Source organism: Acipenser ruthenus, chromosome 3 (assembly GCF_902713425.1).
Source record: "Acipenser ruthenus chromosome 3, fAciRut3.2 maternal haplotype, whole genome shotgun sequence".
Lineage (NCBI taxonomy): Eukaryota > Metazoa > Chordata > Actinopteri > Acipenseriformes > Acipenseridae > Acipenser > Acipenser ruthenus.
Window position 1 is genome coordinate 77906858 of NC_081191.1, and position 22854 is coordinate 77929711.

General features: G+C 35.9%; 1 protein-coding gene across 5 annotated transcripts in view; it reads right to left on the bottom strand.

The window, feature by feature from the left end:
* The window catches only part of ctnnd2a (catenin (cadherin-associated protein), delta 2a), a 326927-nt gene that overhangs the window by 259065 nt on the left and 45008 nt on the right, over positions 1-22854 (bottom strand). The window lies entirely within an intron of this gene.

The following is a 22854-nucleotide window of genomic DNA, read 5'->3' on the forward strand; positions in this document are numbered from 1 at the left end:
GATGTTTTGAAAGACAAATACTTATGGATACCCAATTAAGGACTGACACCACACAAGCTTCATAGCTATCACTCATATACAAGGAAATGGTGTGCCAGTGCTTGGGTAAAAAATGAAATCTTCATTTATCCGATCCACTTTGATTGGCAGTGAGGGAATACTAACAGTCATTACAGGAAGTGGTGGGATTGCTTCAGTTTGTAGAGATGTTCCTCAACGTACTGTATAGAAGCCTCCTTATTCATTCATGGAATGTGGTTAGACCTGGAACTGTTTGATATGGAAATGTCCTTTTTTCAAGAACTTCCCTATGGCATGCAGTACCATACACACATGCAGAAGTAGAAGAGTGATATGTCAGTTTGGAGTCTTCTGTGTTCTGGCTATACCTTCTATATCACCCCATTACAGATGCAGTTATCCAGCACATTGAGCAAGCACATTGAAGAAAATGGCTGAACCAATTTCAGCAACTTTGACCATCGTGGACATTGAGAAAACTGATGATGACACATACAGTATCCTTCAAGCTCAATTATCAGGTATTGGAAGAGTTTCATTATTATTTTTTATAGTTTAAGTTATTGACAAAAACAGACATTTGTGCATACAATAAAAACCTTTTTGACAAATTAAATACATCATACCGTTTTCACAGCTGCGCTGCCCAGGCAGACAAAGATTATTTTTTCTTTAAACTATATTTCATAGCTATGGCAAAGATTTGCTCATATTGGAGTAAGATCAGCCTAGGAAAATAAAATATCTTTTTGGTGAGTTTTTACAAGCCCAAATAGCGTTTTTCTTATGCTGTTATTTAAAGAGAGGGCTTTTACTGACTGACATATTTTTGCTTCTCAGAGAAACAGCAAGGTTTTACAGTACTCTAGTCATCTATAGCTGGCTCATCCTTTTTATCTGTTTATATGATACGTTCTCAGGGGAGGGTTTTAACTTGGATTTACTGTGAGACATTTTCCCTTGCACATATTTAACCCTCCATGAAACTCAGTGAGCCTATCTGACATTGAAAAAATGCATGGTCTCTGACTGATTTTGCCCAACTCTTAAATTTCCAAATCTCACAGTGTGTCGGGACTTCTACTCACTATCAGTGTTGTCTAGGATCTAATATAAAGAACTTGCATTTTCTGTGCTAAACAGTTTTTTTTTGTTTTTTTTTTTAATGCTGCGCTTATCTTTTTCATTGTATTTAAAAAACTATTCTGAATCAGACATTCAGAAGGGTGTGATCTAAAGGCATGACTTAATCTTTGCAAATCTTTTTGGGAGTTTGAATTTATGTGGTTAACAATCACCTGTCTAAGGGTTAAACCATCTGGAGCATCATACATGGTACCACATTTCAGGTTTGTAATAGAAAGATGCAGCATTCCTATCATTCAAACCACAAAACAGCCAATAATGTAGATAAAACAGATGGATTCGGGGTTTGGGTACTGCTCTGCTCTGGAATAAGAATAATTGTACCCTAGGAATAAACAAATCCCCTTTTTCTCAAAATTATTATATTATTATTTGGTGAATAAAGTGTTGGGGTATATTTTATAGGCTGAGTTTAAAGGCAAGTGAGTTTTTTTCAGGCAAACACAAAAATAAATGTTGCTTCATTGATTAACTAAAATCAATCCAATACGTACGTGGGGTGTGCAGATAACCTATAACTTGCACCTGTAATTGTATTTGTACTCAGAAACCAATACTTGTACGAATACTTGAAGTCCTAAAGTGTCATTTGTTGTGCAAGACTTATTTATCAAATCATATGGGATGTCTGATGGGGTGGTGATTAATGTACACAGTTGAAGTGGAGACCCCTTACACCAGATTGCAAATTTGCAAGATGTATTTATTTATTATAATTTATTTATTTATTTACTAGTTATTCTTTGGGTGGGGCTTGTGTACAGTACATAGTAAAGTATGATGAGATCCTAGTCAGGTATTAGGAAAGCACCGCTGTAGACAGTAGCTTCTTGTCTGACAACTGTATAATTACAAACCCAGTGTCCATAAACAGCAATCCTGGAGGGCACACAGGGTCCTCTGGGCTAGCTGGCAGGGGTTCATTTGAGGAGGTGGTGCTGCTGTGGACTCCATGCTAACAATGTTGAAAACCTTTTTTATATATAATATTTCAGATAGGACAATCAGAAACCCCTTATAACAACTAGAATGTCAATGTGTACTGTTAAGTTAGTTAAAGAAAGTTCTATGTAAGGTAGGAATATGCGCTAATTGATAGAAGTGTCGGTCACCACTTCATATAACATGTTTGAGTAAAGGAAGAAAGTTTATAGAAGCCATTAAGTACTTTATTTAAAATTGTTATTACGTTTTAAGTAGCAGGTTAAAAGAAATGTGTCGAGTGTTTTACTGTTGTTCATTCATTTTAGGAATATGTGTCCGCAGCAGTGTGGAGTAGTGGTTAGGGCTCTGGACTCTTGATCGGAGGGTTGTGGGTTCAATCCCTGGAAGGGGACACTGCTGCTGTACCCTTGAGCAAGGTACTTTACCTAAATTGCTCCAGAAAAAACCCAACTGTATAAATGGGTAATTGTATGTAAAAATAATGTGATATCTTGTAACAATTGTAAGTCGCCCTGGATAAGGGCGTCTGCTAAGTAATAAATAATAATAATAATCCAGAGTATCCAGGCTGGGAGGCGTGGCCGGCAGACAGGAAGAGAGGGAGACAGAGAGACAGGCGCTAACCAGCATCATTAAACAGCCACACATATTGATAAAACAACATGTTCATCGATAAAGTTGTGTTTATGTCACTCACAAAATAGATGTATAGAGACATATCACAACAAAGACACTGCCAGAATTTTTTTTTTTAACAGCTAGAAACTCGAGAAATATCTTACCTTTGTTCAGATAAAACCCTGTCCTTATAGGACGGATGAGATATACTTTCGCTTTGTTTTAAACAAAATGCATTAAAAGCATTGAAAAACCAACACAGAAACACCTTGAAAAAAAGTATATATTAATAACTTTTGTTTTTTTGATGAATGCACGCAGACATAATGAACAACTTTGAAAAAAAGACTAAAATCCCCAGATAAGCCTAATACGGAGATACAAACTAAAACAAACCAAAAATTTAACAATGTGTGTGTTTGAGAAGTACTGTATATCCTTAGGAAATCCCTTTGAATGTAAGTTAGAATTCACAGAGAGAAGCTCTCCCCCTGAAACTGTAAGGCAGGATGTGTAGCTCAAGGATTGCTATGCTGATGGTCCTTCCTAACCTCTGGATTGGTTCTCTATCACTAGATTACAGATTGACAGTCATCACTGCCCTATTAGAGCCAGGAGCTGATTAAATGCATAGTTTAATATATATTTCCCCAAATAACGAGTAACAGCAAAATGGCTATACTCATTACGAATATCCGTTTGTACTCATTTCTTGGCAGGGCCCTAGTACATACTGTAACAACTTTTTATATTTTTAACATATGTATGATTTGGCTGAATTAGAACACAGCATCTCTTGGTCCTTAAAGGGAATTCACATGTGTTGTGTTCACAGTCCCATGCTCGCACTGCATGTACATATAGCATATCTTGTTTACAGTATTCACTCTTTCATTTGCCTGTTATTGAATCATCTTAAACCACTGATACATATATATTAGAGAGCAATATATATATATATATATATATATATATATATATATATATATATATATATATATATATATATATATATGGTACATTGAAATTTCGTTCTATTTGATATTTTTAAAACACTGAAACTCAAAATCAATTATTGTAAGGTGACATTGGTTTTAGTTTCTTCACAAAATACAGGTTTGTTGTCCGGGGTGTGCCAGCATTTCCTGTTCATGGTGAGACACTCCCACCAGCCGGAAACAACATCAGTTGTAAACAACCTCTACTGGCGGTGTGTCTGTCTCTCTAATTATTTAGCTACGAAAGCAAATAACTATATACACATGTGCAGGGCCTAAGCCCTGCCACAACATCCATTAAAACATATATATTTGTGTTTCTTTAACAAGCTATATTTTTAGGTTTCAAAACATTCATATTGTTTACAGTTACATTTTTACAAAATGAATACACTTGAATTCAACAAGTATGCTTTAAAATGACGTAGTGTAAGCATTTTGCAAATCTACAGGAATATCTAATGATTTGTCTAGATAAAAGAATAGAAGAATAACTAAGGGACACAATTATATTTAATTGACTAAGGTTTAAAAAAAATACTGCCCTTTCTGTAACTACAGTTTAACTTGTAACGTGGGGTATACATAGGGCTTCTGTGCTTATTTTTAGCAATTCTTGAGTTTTATGTAAGTAGGTTTTTATATACTGTTTGAAATTATTGTTTTTTGTTACTTTCCAAAATGTTTGGGTGTTTTTTCTATCAACATATGTATAGTAGTAACTCGACAGTACTTGCACACTTAAGTTGTACCTTCTCTCCTTTGCTGTCTTCCACAACAAAATCCTTATGGTCATGGTCACATTCTTCTGGGGTTCATGTGTGTTGTTTTACATTTCACCACAATTTGCAATTCTGTTTTAAATCCTCCATATCTTAACTGTAATACAGCTTTAAATCCTGTGAACAAACCTCCATTCCTAATTGTAATCTTGTTTTAAATCTCACAAGCAGAGGCTCCAATGGAAATGTATGAATGTGCTGCCACTCAGTAGTTGGGGCGGGTTTAAAGTATTCAGAATGAATCTGACAGATACAAGTCAGGAAGGAGGGACATTGCCCAGGTGCACTGGAAAAGGTAGTTTTTTTTTTTTTTAAATGGGAAAGGGGTGGGCAACATATATTGAGTAACCATTTCCACTGTTTTTCCAGTGTTTATTGGCTATACACCGATTTCATTTTATTTTTTTTGTATCGGGTTGTTTTATCGTTTTTTATCGGTTAAAACTGAAAATCAGAAGCCCTAGGTATATTATGTGAAGAGTAAATTTTCAACACAGCCTACAGTAATTTGAAGAAATGGAAAATCCAGACCAATTCCAATATTTTTCAAGAGGGTATTCTATTAGTTATATTAGTTATCTTATTGTAAGTTTATTTAACTAAGTTACAATTATCAAGCCCATGCAGGTCCTAACTCATATTTGATGTTGGTGGAACCTCAGGAAGAGGGCGATTCTATATCACTTTTTGTCTATTATTATTTCAGTATTCTTTCAGACAGCATGGCAGACTTTAACACTGAACTGTAAAGTATACAGTGATTATGTTATTCTTATGTTAGAACTAAAATATTTTTATGTAGTGTAAAACTCAATCCAATTGCTGTATTCAGTGCAGTTGTTCCTAACAGCAGCTGTCTCAACACACTGCAGATACAGTAACATTCCCTCAATAACACATTAGCCTACCTCACTATTAAGTCATCAGTAATACTTTTTGTCAAGGGAATTTTTGGAGGCCATGGGTGGTATGGTTTGCACTTTGCACTAGGATTATCCTTCTAGTGTCCTTATAGTGCCTTTTAAAAAGTACCACCTAACATAAATATGAAGTGCAATTATACAATACTAATTAAAACTAATTAAAACAAATTAAAACACCTCACTTATCTTTATTTCTGTTGTTGTTCATTTGTGGGGGTTTTTTGTACTTTAAAAAAACATAAAAAATACATTATTATAAGAATAGCAACGCCATATTTAAAATGTAATCCCAGGGTACACTTATCTGGTCACAACAGTGTCTCCTATGCCATAAGGTGTCAACCATCGCATCTTCTTTCCCATGGTCTACAGTTGCTTCCTGACCATTTTTAGTACTCAGTGGCATATACTATACTATTCCCCTGGTAAATCTGTGAACTAGCTTAGTGAATTCTGGACCTTGGCATGTAAGAACGTGTCAAAAGCAAATGTAAAGTGTTACACTGGGTATGTAGCATTCTGTGTGCAGTGTGTGCATTATACAGTTGTATAATGCACTGGTTAGGTATTGTGGCCCTGGAGACTCCAACAAACCTGACTAATCCCAGGGCTTAAACGAATGAGCTATTAAAATAGGCTGAAAGAACTGAATCTATTTAGTCTAGAACTGAAGTGGAAATATAATTCACACAGATAGTAGTAACAGTATGGAATGGGTTACCTAGTCATGTTGTTGATCCTGAATCACTAGGATTCTTTAAGACCAAACTTGACAAACAAAGTTTTGAGATCAATCAGCTACTAGGAACCAGGTGATCTTAGGATGGGCCGAATGGCCTCTTCTCGTTCGTAAATGTTCTTATGTTCCAAAGTATGCATCATTGTATGACTTGAAAGTACATTCTTGTATAGTGCTGTTTTTTTTAGTCCTTATCCTTATTAATCCAACTAGCCCACTACTAATCAGTTTCCAATGTCAAAATGATCCATTCTGAATTGCTCTTGTTTGGTCAGTCAGTTGGGTGGTGCTAAAATCTCACAAACTGTACTTGTGCTACATGCTAACTTGCATGTGTTGTTTACTCTGTTTACCACAGAAATAGAAGTTTCAAGGTTGAGATCTGGATGATTAAAAATGGTTTGACTGACTTCTGACACCTTATTACACAGTGCCTATAGGAATACTGTGTACACACTGTACATATTGATTTCACACCCCATTACACCCTCTGTCTAATGATGTTATTATATTCTTTCCTAGTCCAGGATTCAGGGTAGGTTGGGCATAATTCTTACAATAATGTTGTGACAAAATATCTATGTTGCATGATCACAAAACCATTTGGATAACATAACTGCAATTTAATTACGACAGGGATACTATTTGCAGTATGGAAGACATTTTAAATGATAGAGATCATCCCTATTATTTAATGTGATGCCCCAAATGCATTTCTAGTTTGTGCAACAACAACAACGTACTGTCAACTAAGATATTCATCCCTCTAATGAGTTAAAGAATAGGGCCCTATATCCCATATAGTATGTGCTGTCATTCTCTAATCTCTCATGCTGTTTAGAGAGTAGCTACAATTAAAAATAAGTTCTTAAGTTAACCACCACTGACCCAGAGACCTGGTTGTGAGGCTTGTGGGACTTATGAAAAGTGCAATACAAGAAGTCTAGCATCCCTAGAGACTGTCTGTGTATGTGTGAAGCAGAGTACACCACTCTCGTAACCTTAAAATACAGAGCTAGCTGACATTCAATCAGCATCAAAGTTCTACTAACCAATATTACACAAAAAAGAGCCTCTCTGTGTGCCATCTGCAATGAACACAGCAAAAAAGATAACTGCCTGTGTTATTGAAGTGAACAATATGTGAGCATATAGTGAGCATAGCTGCAGCCTCAGGTCAGTCCTTTCTTTTTAAATACATTCAATGCTGCTGTCACTTGTATACAGAAACATTTTACCTTATTATACATCAATAACAAAATCATTTAGATTTGTTTAATGCTTCCCTGACAATAATTGTATCCAAGTTCATATAAATCAGTACTAATTAGGGGGGTAGACCACAATGAAAAGATTACAATATTATGGCATTTTCTTAGAATATAAAAGAAAGTGGCACCAATGAGTTAAAAAAAAAAAAAAAAAAAAATCACACATTTTGCACTGCTTCAAAGTTTTGTCTGTTTTCAGATTTCTAGTTATACCTAATGTTATGGTGGGTCATCCAAATGCTAACGTGTTTTATTGCTCAGATTGCCACATCTGCTCCTGACCACAGAATGCCCAAAGCTCTGGCTCTTGTAGTTAAACACAGGATACCCCAGTGGTAGCCCAGTGTTCAGAGCCTGTTTGGCATTTTAAGCAATTTTAGCTTGGGATCCCTTGGGTGGAGAAATTACAGTACCAGCACCTGCTTCTTTAGATAATCTGGCTACAGCCGGTATAAAAAAAGAACTGCGTCTGTTTAGTCTCCATAGCAATGTGTTCAAGATTTGAACACTAATAAATGCATTTAAAACAAATCTGAGGCCATGTGTCATATTTTTGAGAACAGCTGCATGTATGAAAATGGATGTGTAGGATCTAATTATTTTAACACTCATGTTTACCGTTTTTACTTTATAGTCTAGATAGATGGGCTGCATGCTTTGAACTAGAGAAATACATTAATCCGTACCAGTGAACGAGGACCTCTAAGGGGATTAGTGCATTATCCCACTACAAACCTGTGTATTCTTGTTATCACATACACAATTAATTCGTATGGTATCCCGCCTATGCAAAAGTCAGGTACAGTGATCCGTCGAAGTTGAAGTTGATATGCCCCGCAGGCGAACAGGATTTATTTACATATCAACACAGTGAACAGCTCACGTGACACCAGGGCCGGATTAACCTATAGCAAAATTCTGCTATAGTGTAGGGCCCCCAGCAGAATTGGAGCTCCTGCGAGGTCGTCATTTGTTTGGGTCATTTTACAAAACCTGCATGCGGTCGGATGGGCCCACACACACAGGAAGAGAAGCAGAACATTGCTTTTGGTTAATTTTGTTCTTTTATGACGGCTAGGCATTTCTTTCTCGATTACTGCATACCTGGTCTCTGAGTCTCTCATATAAGCAGCTTCCTGCTAATGTACAATACCAAATGCCCCATGTCCTCTACCTCCTGGGAGAGATTAAAAACCTGTCCTCTTGTCAAATATGCACAGTATGCTTCTTTACATTTTAGAAATGTTCCTTTTTCATTTGGGGGTTGGAATTTTAGAAAAAAAGGCAGGTAAAGGTAAACATGTACAATGCAGGAGGCTGAAGGAAATTCAAATGTGGATGTCTACAACCAGCAAGAACGTTTTAAGTTCATAGTGTTTGTTTCTCTCGCTACAAAAGACCCCCCCCCCCCAAAAAAAGTAAAGGACAGAAAAATGATTCCCTTTTATTGTTAAACTACATTGTTTTGTTCAATTGAATGCAATGCTGCCACTGTTCTGTAGAAGGAATCTAAGAACACCTTTGGAAAAAACAAACAAAAAAACAAACAAAAAAACATTGTTTTTGTTTTGCTATATATATATATATATATATATATATATATATATATATATATATATATATATATATATAATTCTGCTGCTATTGTATATATTAGCTGCTGGACTTTCTGGTAAACAAACAAAACCACTGACCCATTAACCTCTGTGGATTTTATATTATGTACTGTCTAATGCTTTTGTACTTTTACTTCCTGGGCCTGAAGCTTTTTTTATGTGTGTGATCCATTTGCATCATTTTGTGTTCTATGTTCCCACGGATGTTTGAATGTTAATTAAAATTAACAACAGTGAGATTTAATTATTATCACTCGCATGTGATTTCTGTCGTATGGTACAAGGCAATAAAGGCACAGTTTAACAAGCCTTATGCCGTGCTATGATCTGCAAAGAAAAAACCTGGCATAAAATGTTCAGATAGGTTATGTAATTGAATTTGAAGACGCTTCCTTATAATTATTGATTGGTACTGAAAAAATGCGAAAATTGAAAATAAAGTAAAAGTTTGGAAATATCATCTTGCAATGAACAGATTCCTACGATGTCATGTACGTTGTATTCACCTTTTTCAAACTTTGCATATGATTTGTATCAAATTAGCTTACAGGGATATAAGATAATACTTCATAGGGAGCGCAAAGTAACCCATGTACACATATGAGTGAGTCTCAAAGGGGCTGACCGACCACCCTGTAGTTTATAAACTATCCTTAAAAGTGCAGAAAATATAAACCGTGTTCACAGCGCTGTATTGGGGCATAACCATAGAACTGTATAAAAACAATATAGGCTATGTAATAACTGCAGACAGATGGACACACTGATGACGTTTCTCACATATTTATATGGCAGCTCCACAATCGGGAGAATATATACTGATGCATAATTTATTTATTTATTTGTATTTCTTAGCATTATGTGGGGAGGAATCTCCTTTAACACAAGAATGCCTTTGGTGCAGATTGAGGGCAACCTTACTGTTCAGTGATACATTGATGAAGTCCTTGAGGCAACAGTTTTTGCATTCCTGCAAGCCAATCCGGAAGTGTTGATTTTCCAGTAGGACAATGCAAGACCACACAATGCTAGGATTACAATTGCAAGACTTCAAGAAAACAAAGTCAAGTTCTTGCGTGGAATGCTTTTTCTCCTGACCTGAGTCCAATAGAGCATCTGTTTGACCAAATCGCCAGTGTCATCCACAGGAGACAACCGCTACCAGCCAACCTTCGGCAGCTGGCTGCAGCTGCACACGAAGTGTGGCGGAACATCCCACAGCAGTCTATCCAGAGGCTGATCAGGTCTATGTGTCAAAGCTGCCAGGATTGTGTTAATGCCCAGGGAGGTCATACCCGATACTAACTTTGTAATGTTTTCATTTTTTATTTCTTTGATCTGTAAACCATGGATTCGAATACCTGCAAATTGTGTGTGTGTGTGTGTGTGTGTGTCTCCTTCCTTCATTTTCCACCGTACGCTACAATATTAATTAGGTTTGTGGGCATTGTAAATCATTTCTGGAATCCTAATTATGGACCCCGACAACCGCATTATAATTGGGTAGCACTTTAAATAGAAAGGATTCATATTATGCTATTAACATTATACTTATAATTTTCTGTAATAACATCACATATTACAATTTGTCTTTTTTTCACATTTCACCAATTGTCTAAACAATTGAAGTCCTTCTTGATCTTTGCATGACTCAAACTTAATACAGTGTACAAGTAAAACTGAAGAACTGCAGCCAGCAACAAATACTTATAGATTCTGCTAATAGGCCATCAATTATAGCATACAATTGCCAAACTATGCGTGTTCTTAATTATGTTAACCTGACTGAATGAGTGATATGCCTTGTAAATTAGTAGGGATTTATAACTATTACATTAAAGACCCGGACTTAATGTTAATTAGACATTTCAGCAATTTGTAAATTAAAGTTTTGTTAATTCACAACAGGGAAAACACACTCCACTCCATTCATTACAATGAAAAATGATAAACTACACCAAAATCCACGAAAGCTATGACACAAAATTAGAAGGACCCAGGCAGGGTATCAAAACAACAATAAAAATGATATCCTTTATAAAACCATTGGTCTGAACAATATGTCATAGTGTAGTTCCTCGTATACGTACCCCTAGCTAGCATTTATGCTTAAATTCAAGTCTGTTTGGCCTGACTCAAGGACTGACACAAGAAACACTGCAAGTATTAGAAACAGGTTTACTGACTTGGACCTTTCTCTGAGGGAGACATCAGGGACTAACACTCTTAACTTTTCTACTTTACTCTCCCCTGCCTCAATGGTGACTCTCCTCCAACTGTCATTTTTGTTAAGGTTATTCTGCCCCGCAGCGCAGCAGATGTGCATGTTAGCTTTCAACTGTCAAGATCAGTTTTGGTAGAACAAAGCAAGTGAAACAGGGAAACACCTGAGGTTATACTGTGGCACACCACCAGAATGGTCAAGGCCCTTCAAATTACTTTTTAGAATGTCAAAAATTCCTTTAAATCAGAAACTGTATCTAACAAAATGCGAATACAATCGATCACCCCAGGGTGTTGAAATACACCTGGCATAATTATTCTCTCTTACCATTTATTGAACAAATTATATACAATATTGAAATACAATTTTTTTTTTTTTTTTTAAGTACAGTAACAGCACAAAATAATTCACATTGGTTTGTAGTAGTGGGCTGGTATACTGAAAACATATTTGGTTTATCCAAATGATCTCAAAATAATGTAAACCAATCAGATTTTGTAGGGGCATTGACACTCCTAACAGGTGAGTGGATTTGGCATCTCATAGATTGCAAGAAACTGGTTTTGGTGGTCAAAAACAAGAATTCTGCTACTTATTATGAATTTCCCACATCTCTGAATACTATTATTATTATTATTATTATTATTATTATTATTATTATTATTATTATTATGTATTTCTTAGAAGATGCTCTCAGCCAAAATATCACAGTATAAAGATTCACATTACAAAATATCACATTATAGAATATCACATTACAGAATATCATATTACAGATAACAGCAGTTATAAAATATAATATCATCTATTTTGTTCCCCAATCAGGCTAAGATATGCTAAACTATTCCCACAGTTTACTGTAGATCTGCAAAAAGGGGGACATCGATAGCAGGAGGAATCACAATCTCTGCCAGTGGCAGGATCTCCATGCATGCCCTTTGTCTGAAGGACACCAGCAATAGTGGTGTGTATTTCTTCATGTTGGCCTCAGTGTGAGCTCAGGTCTGTTACATTGAGGTAATTTGTCACACTGTATATCGATCCTCATATTTGTAGCGGGCTACACATTACTAAAGAATAATCTGAGTTTAACCCACTGCTGCAATATACATAGACATGCATATATACTGCTCCCTCGCTATAAGGCTCTTGGTTATAACGCGCCTCGTATATAACGCTCCTTCAGCATGCCCCCCAATTCCCTATACTAGTGATTTATGCAATATTTCTACAGTACCAGTGTTGTTCATACTATCAACAATTTCTCAGTCTAACTTCTGTTTCTGTCTCTCCCTTTTGATACAGTATCTGAAATGAAGAAAAGCTGCTTTGGCACTTTATAACACAGACATCTTATTCATCATTACGTGGTTATCTTTCCCAATGTATTTACTTTTTTGCTGCGAGAGGAGCTGCAGCTTTCCGGCAGCCGAACCTGGGGCGAGCCCATTCCCTTCTCCTCTCCTGACCCGCTCTCCTTCTTGCACTTGGTTTGCTTGTCTGTCGCTTCAAACTGAACTCCCGACCGCCGTTTAGCCAGACTATTTATAGTTTAAAAACTGCTAATTAAAATGATCAGCGAGTGGGAATGTTACCTTTTTTTTGTGATAAATATAGCGTTAATTACATAGTGCTTTATGCATGATTAATTCACGGAAAGTTAAATTTTTGCTTCACTATATGTGCATTATAGAGAGGGAGTTATTTTATTTTGTATTTAGTCAGCTGTGTGTTGTTATGTGTCCCGCGGTGCCCCCCACCCCCTCCCCTGTTTATAACGCTCTTCGGTTATAATTAGGCTTGTTACTTTTCTATATTAAATCGGTAAAGCTCGTTAAACGTCGAATTCCCCAAAAAAATGAGTTCGACTGAAAGAAATTTATGTAGGATACATGTCAGTAAAACCACTCGCTTTTTTTTAAATTTTCTAACCATTTAGAAATCATCTCTTGTTTGTGTAGTTTTTATACTTACTGTCTGTCCTGTCTCTGTTCCACTCTGAATGGCTAGGGGTCGCCGTCAGTCATCTCAGTGGACTGTTAGTACTGTAGTTTCACTCTCTGTCGCTTTCACCCTGTTCTCATTTGTTTAAATGACTGTCAATCATCAAGACATGCACCGACTGTGCACTTTCATTTGCCAGCTACAGCACCTGTCATTCAAAGCGCCTACTTTGAAATTAGCAGGTTATGGTGTAGGCAAGCTTTTGCATTAGGTATACGGTTGCAGATACTAATTTGATTTGAAAATGGTGTGCAAGAGGAAAACACTTAATGAATATTGTGCACAATACCCTGGTCGACGGCTGAAGTCTCCGCAGCAGGACAAAGCGGTCCCGTCTGCCTTGCCTTCCAGTGACTCTGAGTCTAGCTGTGCTGAAGCAGGAGAGGGGGGAGCTCAGACTCTGAATAATAAGTGCAAGTTAGTTCTGTTCAGCTATCTAATGTTTTGTTCTGTGCTTATTTTTACTCGTGAATTTATGCTATGAAAGTTACTGTTGACTTATCCAAGGTGTTGAGTTAACCACGGGTACACATGAGCCATGGCATTACATGAAAATAAGTAACAGAACTCACATGTTTACAGTATTACAGTATTTACAAGTTTATTTTTAGTTAAATGTCCTTATAAAAACGGTTGAAAGAACTGCAGTGAATGAATCACTTACAATATACAGTACTGTACAAACTCGGTACAACTCATATAGTTCGATTGAAATAAGAATTATTAAAAATAACTACAGCGTTATTTTTACGAAAACAATCCAACCACACACTGTGCACAAACTGTTGACTATACTTTTAGGTATTGGCTTGTATTGTCTAATTTGACGGCTTAAATAGCAAAAGTTAACAAATGTACATTTTTCGGGTGAGACGCTGTTGTAAGTGACTCTGCAGCTGATGCATAGTTCACACACCCTAGTCTCTGTAAGTCGCCTTGGATAAAGGTGTCTCCCTTATTGAACAAACATATATTCTTAATATATATTAGAAAAGTATGATCCTTATACTTTTCATATATAGAAATCGGCCCCTTTTTAATATATTTAAAATATATCGGATATATTTTAAACATATTTTAGTCTGTAATCCATATATTTATTATATATGGATTACAGACTAATGAAAATATATGGTGCCACATATATTTTCAAATATAAAATAAATATATGGATTACAGACTTAAATATATTTATATATATCCCATATATTTTAAATATATAAAAAAGGGGCCAATTTCTATATATTAAAAATATATGTTTTTTCCATAAGGGCTGCTAAATAAACAAATAATAATAATAATAAATTATACAGAATTAACTCGGTGAACAAAAACAATAATAAACAACAACTTTCAGTTTCACACAGAATGCAAGCATTGATGATTGTTTCGCATGCAAAAACACCCGCTTTGAAAGTTCTGCTGACAAGCTTGTTATCCCAAATAACCTGAGCTTTAAAGCCAATTGAACAAGACACTGTAACCAGCTGCACTTGGTAGTTGCGAATTATGTGAATGAACGATCCGTTTCTAGTCAGAGGTCAGTCACGTGAAATGACAGTGTCGTGTTATCCAATAGTCTTTTTAATAGTTTTTATCCCTTCGGTACAAGTAATAAGTGCCAAGTAAAGCATGGTGTCAAATAAAAAAGTGAAGAGGCAGGATGCATATATTTTATATGGAGAATTTTACATTCGGGACCAAGACTGTCTGTTGAATTAAAAAGGTGTCGAGTTCTCCACCAGTCGAGTAAACCGAGGTTGACTGTACTGTGTATGCAATTTCCCTTAGAATTACTGTTAATTTACTACTGCACGATACACATCACAAACAAAAACATACAAAACAATTAAAAATTAAGCATTAATATTGTACTGTTACCATATACACAGGCATTGCATAATAATAGAAAGCAAATTAAATATCTACTTGAAGTGGTTTTTACTTGAGCTGACGAGTTGTTCAGTTGTAGCAAGCAGCAATGTAACAAAAAGGCACAGGGCAGTGACATCACTCCCTAGCAACAAGCCTCCTATGTTGGGAATGGGTTATTTCAATGCAGCTGGTTTGTGCATTTGAGAAAGGAGAGGAAGACTCAAGAAATTAGTTAGAGACTTAAGTTGATGAGAAGCAATTACCCTGCGCAGTACAAATTAAAATGGCGTGCTGCTTTTTATGCGGAAAATGAGAAAAAGCAAGTCAACAAAGTTTAAAAAAATATTTACGATATATTCATAAGTGAAATGTAATTATACACTGGGCCACAGTCAGACGAGAAGGGCCGCGGCTTCCGTGTCCCTGCCTTGCACAAACACAGCCTAGGATACATTGATAGCGGTATTAATTCCTATAGCTTTCTGTCTTCCAGTTCTTGGACTGTATGGCTTACATGGTATAGTTATATAGAAAACTACATTTTTTATAATCACCACAGTGAATCTGTAGGGATTCAGTAAGGTCACTTTAGGATCTTTTGTGCTTACTTCAGCACATGTAAAATATTTTGCTAAACATTTTATTATGTTTATTTAAAGCACTGGAGGGTGTATTTCTTATTTTATTTAGTGATGTCATCAAAATTTAAAGATTTACCCCCCCCCCCAAAAAATTATCTTCTATCTGCCTGTCAAAAATGAAAATGTAAATTAATTTGGTGGTGATAACTGAGTCCTCACAACACCACTAATTTAAATTAGTTGACAGCAGAGTCTTGAAACATGAAGATGAATAAAAACTGATGATTTTCTAAATGAACACTTTAAAGGATTACATTGTGTTTCAGATATAAAAACAATTTAATTTAATGAACCGTTTAAACTGCCTCATTTCACTTGACAATGGGACACTGGCAAATGGACTGCGTCATGATCCCCTGTTTAATGACTCCCATCAAACCTTAAGAGGTCCATTTTGCCAAAAAACACAAACTAGCTGAAACTTGTAAATTGAAAAACTAGTCTTTTTGTATAGAATGTACAATTGAACCTTTTTATTTTTGTTTTGTTTTTTATAATTTATATGATTTATTTTAATTGTATAAACAACGTAATATAAAAGCAGAGTGATTTTATAATGGAGGTCAGTTTGTGCTCATTGTACTGAGAGCAGTGCAACAGTATTATTTATTTATTTATTTATTTATTTATTTATTTATTAGCAGACAGTAAAGTATGATGGCAGATCTTTAGAAAGTACTTTGAGTTTATTGGGTTTAACACCACTACAGATAACTGGAACATCTGATGAGAACATCTTAGTATTTCATGGAACCATTTAATGGAATACAGTACATGATTGTTTGCACTGCTAATATGCAATGCCAGAAAATTGCTCAGTCAACAAAATGACATGCTGTACATTTTCTATGTGACATTACAATATGTATTTTTGAAGGTTTTTAGTAATTTTACAAATATGCTGATGGTCTTGTCCACTTAAGTCAATTTACAGAAATACAAAATGGTGTATTTAGCACATCTGAATACCTAGGAAGCAAGAGCCAAAACAGACATCAATAAAACAGGTCAATCAATATCTTACAAAATAGAAAAGTACTGGGGGGTGTAATTAACCAACTGCAACTGCAACTGCAACTGCAATTTGCAGTTCAAGTAATTATCCACAGACCCCAGAAGTTAAATACAGAAACCACTATCCAATAATATGCAGAACTAAAAGACATGATTCTAAGACCACAATGCTTTGCAACTTTGTAAAAAGCATATACATCCCCAGGGTCACTGTTGACACCCTTATGTATGCAGAGAGCCACAGAAATAACTGTAGAAACCACAGCCCTTCCAATGATTGCAGAAACCAAGACCTTAGTCTCTGTATACCCACTTTCTATTATTTGTTTTGCTGTGTAAGTGGGATTTCAAACTCAAATTCCGACGAACTCGGGACAACATTCCCACTATATGAGAGAAAAACTGTTTAACTGTTTGAACAAAGCATTACAAAAGAACAAAAAACAAACCCAATTACCAAATTAACAATCAATTGAATCTCATAGGAGACATTCACAGATGTATTTACAATATTTACATTGTTTATATATATTTTTATTTCAATGAGGTTGTAAGCATAACTGAATAATAATAATAATATCCAGGGCGACTTACAAGATATCACATTATTTTTTTTACATACAATTACCCATTTATACAGTTGGGTTTTTACTGGAGCAATCTAGGTAAAGTACCTTGCTCAAGGGTACAGCAGCAGTGTCCCCACTGGGGATTGAACCCATGACCCTCCGGTCAAGAGTCCAGAGCCCTAACCACTACTCCACACTGCTGCCCTACACTGAATCTCATATACTTTGACAAGAACTATCACCCACAGAGCTGATATTTTCAACTCTAGAAAGGAGCCCTCTAAAAATGATGTAAACATAGTTTTTAATGTCTTATGGGACACTTAATATTGGCATTAAGAAAAGCTTTTAGGAAATACAAAATATGTGCTATAGTTGCAAATGACCCACAGGTGTATTTACATAAAAGTAAGATTTTATGTCCCCACAGCAAAAGCAAGAAAAAAACAAGAAATAATTTGCAGCAAAAGTCCATTTTTTATATACTATATACAGTTTGAACTACAGTGATATATATTTTTAAAATAACGAGCAGAAAAAATAGAGAAAATGTCTAATCCAGGAGTTCCCTAGTCACAATAATATATATGAATGCTGGAGCAAATACATCACTCAGCATTGTTATTCCTTTATTAAGTTGAGTTCTTTGTTTTCTTAAAATAATTGATGCAGACAACTTGGCCACAATACAATCTGTATTATCTAATTGTATTTTGAAGAACTAATTTCTAGCTGGAGAAAAGAGAACAAAAACAAATTGGATGTAAAATGCTATTTGATAATTTAATATGTAAAGTTATTGAGGCATAATTTATGACTAACAGTGTAGTTTAATAAGCAAAAATGTTTAACCATTTCTGCATTTGATATCACACACATTCCCCTTATCAACACAACTGCAGTGCTTTGTTGGTGTTAACTATGACCCTTCTTGAACATTATTTTTTTTAATACATTTTTATACTTCTGAATTTTTAAATTAATAATCCATTCTTGCCTTTCCGATGATTCACATGTTTTCAGTGACGAAAGCGTTCTTTCATGAGACCCATAAAGTAGAATGCAGGCTGCAGTATAGCACTGAAATATCTGTGGTCGATACATTTTCTTCACTGATAGCTATTAAAAAATCAAATAGGCGAAATGTTTACCATAGTAAAGGCATCTCTTACTGTATATAGGAAAATGTGAGACCTATGTGCAGAAACTATTTGGTGAATGCGGTAAGCAAACCACCATCACAGCTCAATGAAAATGTGATGAATATAAAATGTAAAGATGAGTGCCACACAAATGAAATGTCATCGGTGGGCATTATAATGAGTCTGAGGGTCACAAAATCCTTAAGAAATTGCACACTGACAGTACTGTACATTCAAAATTGAAAGAAATATGTGAATTTTTTATGTGTGAAGGCACTGTAAATTTTAAACAGTGAAAACACAAATTTCATACTTTGTTAGGAACACTTGTTGTAAAACTTGGTTGTATTTCTGGAAGGAGAATCCATCCACTAATCAACACATCATATCCAAGCGGCATAAAAACTCTGTGGCTTGCATTCATGTCACTTCTTTTTTGTTTGGCCTCTCAGTCACACGCAGCGAGGCCAAACAGTGAGACGGACATCTTTAGAGCCTGGAGGAAGGGCTACCCTCAGCCATGGATTCCCTAAGGTTTCTCTCTACCAGCAAGTACGGGGGGTTTCCTTACCTGAGTCCTGAGCGGTTCGTATTTAGTTTCTGCAGGGTGCGTGGCAGGCCGGAGAAGTCGGGTTCTCCCTCACTGCATTTCATGCGCGGGGGGCGGGCCTGTGTTTCAGCTGCTTACTTTTCATTCATCCTTTTCCTGTTTTTGGCATTGAGCCACTGCAGTTGTTGCATTAACCATTCATCATTTTCATTTTTCCAGTCATGGTTTTGCAATTTTGTCTTTTGGGGGAGGTGGCCCTACGAGCCACTTCCTATCCACGGCACCAGACTACATGATGTCATTGTGTTTTCGCTAGTTGGCCAACATTGTGGATAGCTGTCAGCACCCACAGACAAGGGTTCTGGCCAAATTCATTATTATCATTAATTCGTCTGTTCAACTGCAATTTAAATCATCCATATTGCGGATCCTCTGTACTGAAATATACATGTAGTTATGGAAGTACATGGAATAAATCCTATAAGACATGAATTTTGCTTTGATGAATTTATATCTCTATACTATTATTATATTATTACTTTAAAATCTGGCAAATCATTCAATAACTCACTTTATATGCAACAACAGCTTTAACTGTTAATTCTGCTGACAACAGCGGCTGTACATTAAAAGACCCCAACGTCAGTTTACATGTGAAAAGTTGCTTCATTGATTTTTTTTTTAGATGTTGAGCAAAAGGATCTGCCAGTGGTTCTGATAGGATAAAAAAATTTACATTCAGCTTTGTACAGTGCAGGTTAACTGTTCGTCAGCTAATCACACTGTTCAGTGTATGGGATAGTACTCAGTTAAAACTTTGTTTCTGGGGGCCGGACCACAATAAAAATAAAATACCCCCCCCCCCCACACAAATTTAGGTTATGAATACAGTTACAGTAAGTAAATAAGTGAGGGACTAAACAAAAAACATAAACATGACAAAATGCTGGGCTTTGATTGCCAACCATAATCACAAGTGACTGAATCGTTGATATCTGGTGGTGCCAGAAATAGGAGATTCACCTTAAATTGGTTACTATTTCATTGTCTGGTAGACATTCCAGATGATGCAAATTTTTGAGTGTTTTACAACAAACTCTTCTAGTGTGCAGCTAGCTTTAAACTACAAGTGCAATGCACAGGAGGCAGACGAAGCCTTTCTATTGTTGCTGTTAGACAACAACCGAAACAATGTGGGCAATCCTTTTCTTTTTACCCAGCCTGATAGAAACTATCCAGAGAAGCAGCATTATATATTATTAAAGTTAACCTGCCTTAGGACCAGTGCATTTCTGTGTCCTAGTTTCATTTTCCAGTCGTGAATTTCTACCCCAAGAGGTGCCTTAGCTTAAAAGAAGCAGTGCCAAGTTAGCAACCACCACAATGCAGGAGCTGTCAGGATTCATTCCCATCTACATGTGGCTTTAGACTGACTTTAAAAGGGCTGTTGGCAATTCGACTGAACCACCCAGGCAGGAGAGAGGCCAGCCATACATTAAAAAGGATGCTTTCCTCATGGAAAGAGGATTACCTTTTAGGTTACAATATTTTTACAGTTCCCAAAAGTCTACTGTCCTGGAAAAATATAAATAATACACATTGTATATTGTTATGCTTTAAGGCTTTGCCTGTGCAATGTGCATTTTACTTATATATTTATTTAAACTGAATCCTAGTTAATTTGATCTAAACTACACTTAAGAAGGGTCCCTTGAGATGTACTCTTGCTAAGAGCACTGTTTTTATAACTCATTTTTACTGAACAATGTCCTATGGCCTTTTGTAGTTAAATCTGCACTGATATAATGAATCTCTCACACTGGTTTCTGGCTGATGCACTCTGTGTTACCTTAACCTGATTTAAAGTAATGCCAAGCATGCTTTATATCTGTGCTTGTAAATTATTCAGGAGACATATCTGTGAGGTAAACCTTTTTCTGATAGCTACAAGTTCCCAGTTGGTATTGGATGTAAAGCACAGACTATGCATGTTTTTTGGGCAACATATCAACAATAAACTGAGGACCTTTTTACCAACAAAAAAGAAGGAAAGACTGCATAACTAAGGGGTACTCTTGACTTTGGTGTGATTTAGTAGTTCACTCATTATCCATTGCATTTATGCATAATAGAATCTGAATTTCAGTCTTGCTTTAGGTGTCAAATGTTGCACTGAGCAAGGGATAACTGAAAAGAAAAAAAACATCTGTGGTCAGTTTCATGTTATGAATTTGGGTTCTGCTGTATCTTATCAAGTGTATTGAGACTTGTTTCCTATGTTCAGCACCTATGATGCTTAAAGTGTAGCTAATTAATAATGTGCGATCAGCCAATGTACTACCTTAAAACCTGTCTAATCCAGCCCCTCTAGAAACTGGCATCTCGACCAAATCCCTATTGAAATGAATGGTGTGATACCCTTTACAATCTAGAACCGGTCTATTCTGGAATCTGGCATGATTTTTAAGTCTCTTCTGCCTAAAATCCAATGTAAATCTGACTGTGTAATCCCGCACTGGGTCATGTGATTTTTCTTTTCTAAGGTTAAAAATGGGTTTTTGTGGCCAGTTGTTGATTGATTTATTGACTTGTGCTCCCTGTTAAGGCACTGATATAGCAGTAGCCTGAGTGCTGTTTTGAAGTGTTCTGTTTTGAATTTGTGTTCGTTTAAACCTGTTGTTTGTAAAGAATAAAAGCGCACAAAAAAGCTGAATCAGTCTGATGACTCTGGGTTACTGTTTCTGCCACTGACCAGCCTTGACCTTGGGGCTGCTACACCACAACATGTTTGAATGTGCTACACTTAATCCCTTCATTGTTACTTATCCCAGTCACATGAAAACACAGAGGTCTTGGATTTAGTTCAATACCACTATAAACTTAAGAACATTTTACAAAACAATAAATATTGTATATCTGGAGTTATATTTAGGGGACACTTCTAATTTTACTTGCCCAAGTGAATTGTCACCATAACCACCCTGCTGTGGTCAACCCCTCTACCTATAATTTCATGAACTACTTAATATGCCCAATATAGTATTTGTTTTGAGGATGACTTCCAAATTTGGGTGAACATTAAAATAACATTAGAGGGTATATAAGGACATTTTTATTTTATTGTGTTACATGTTCCCATGTGTTTCTACAACTGTTTAAGTAAGGTGTGTGTATTGCCTTATTTATATATTTTTTACATTTTGACCACTTCTTTAAACTTTTAAATTGCATTCCACTGCCCCCAAGATGACTTCACATGGACCTGCATGTACCACTCAAACTACATTTCCCATCATCCTCCAGCTCACTGGTAAATCCATGGGAAATGTTTGAATGGTCCATGTGAAGCCATCTTGGAGGCAGTGGAATGCAATTTAAAAGTTTAAAAAAGTGGTCAAAATGTAAAAAAAACAAAAAAAAAACAAATTAAAACAATACACTTACCTTACGTAAACAGTTGTAGCAACACATGGGAACATGTAACACAATAAAATAAAAAGGTCCTTATATACCCTTTAATTAACACCTATTTTTTTTTAATCCACAGTAGCAGAGGCAAATGGTCACATGTCTTCAAGCCACTCTAATTATCTACATCATTGGATAAATATACTTATTTCACCTTTTAGGTAAAAAGGGTGACCTGGTCTAAAAGCAACCTTCACTACTTAAACAGTAAAAACAATCATAAACATAATGTGCACTTTAAAATAGAATATAACAAATACAACCTTGAAAACAATGACTTTTGGCACACAAGGTTCAACATTCTTTTT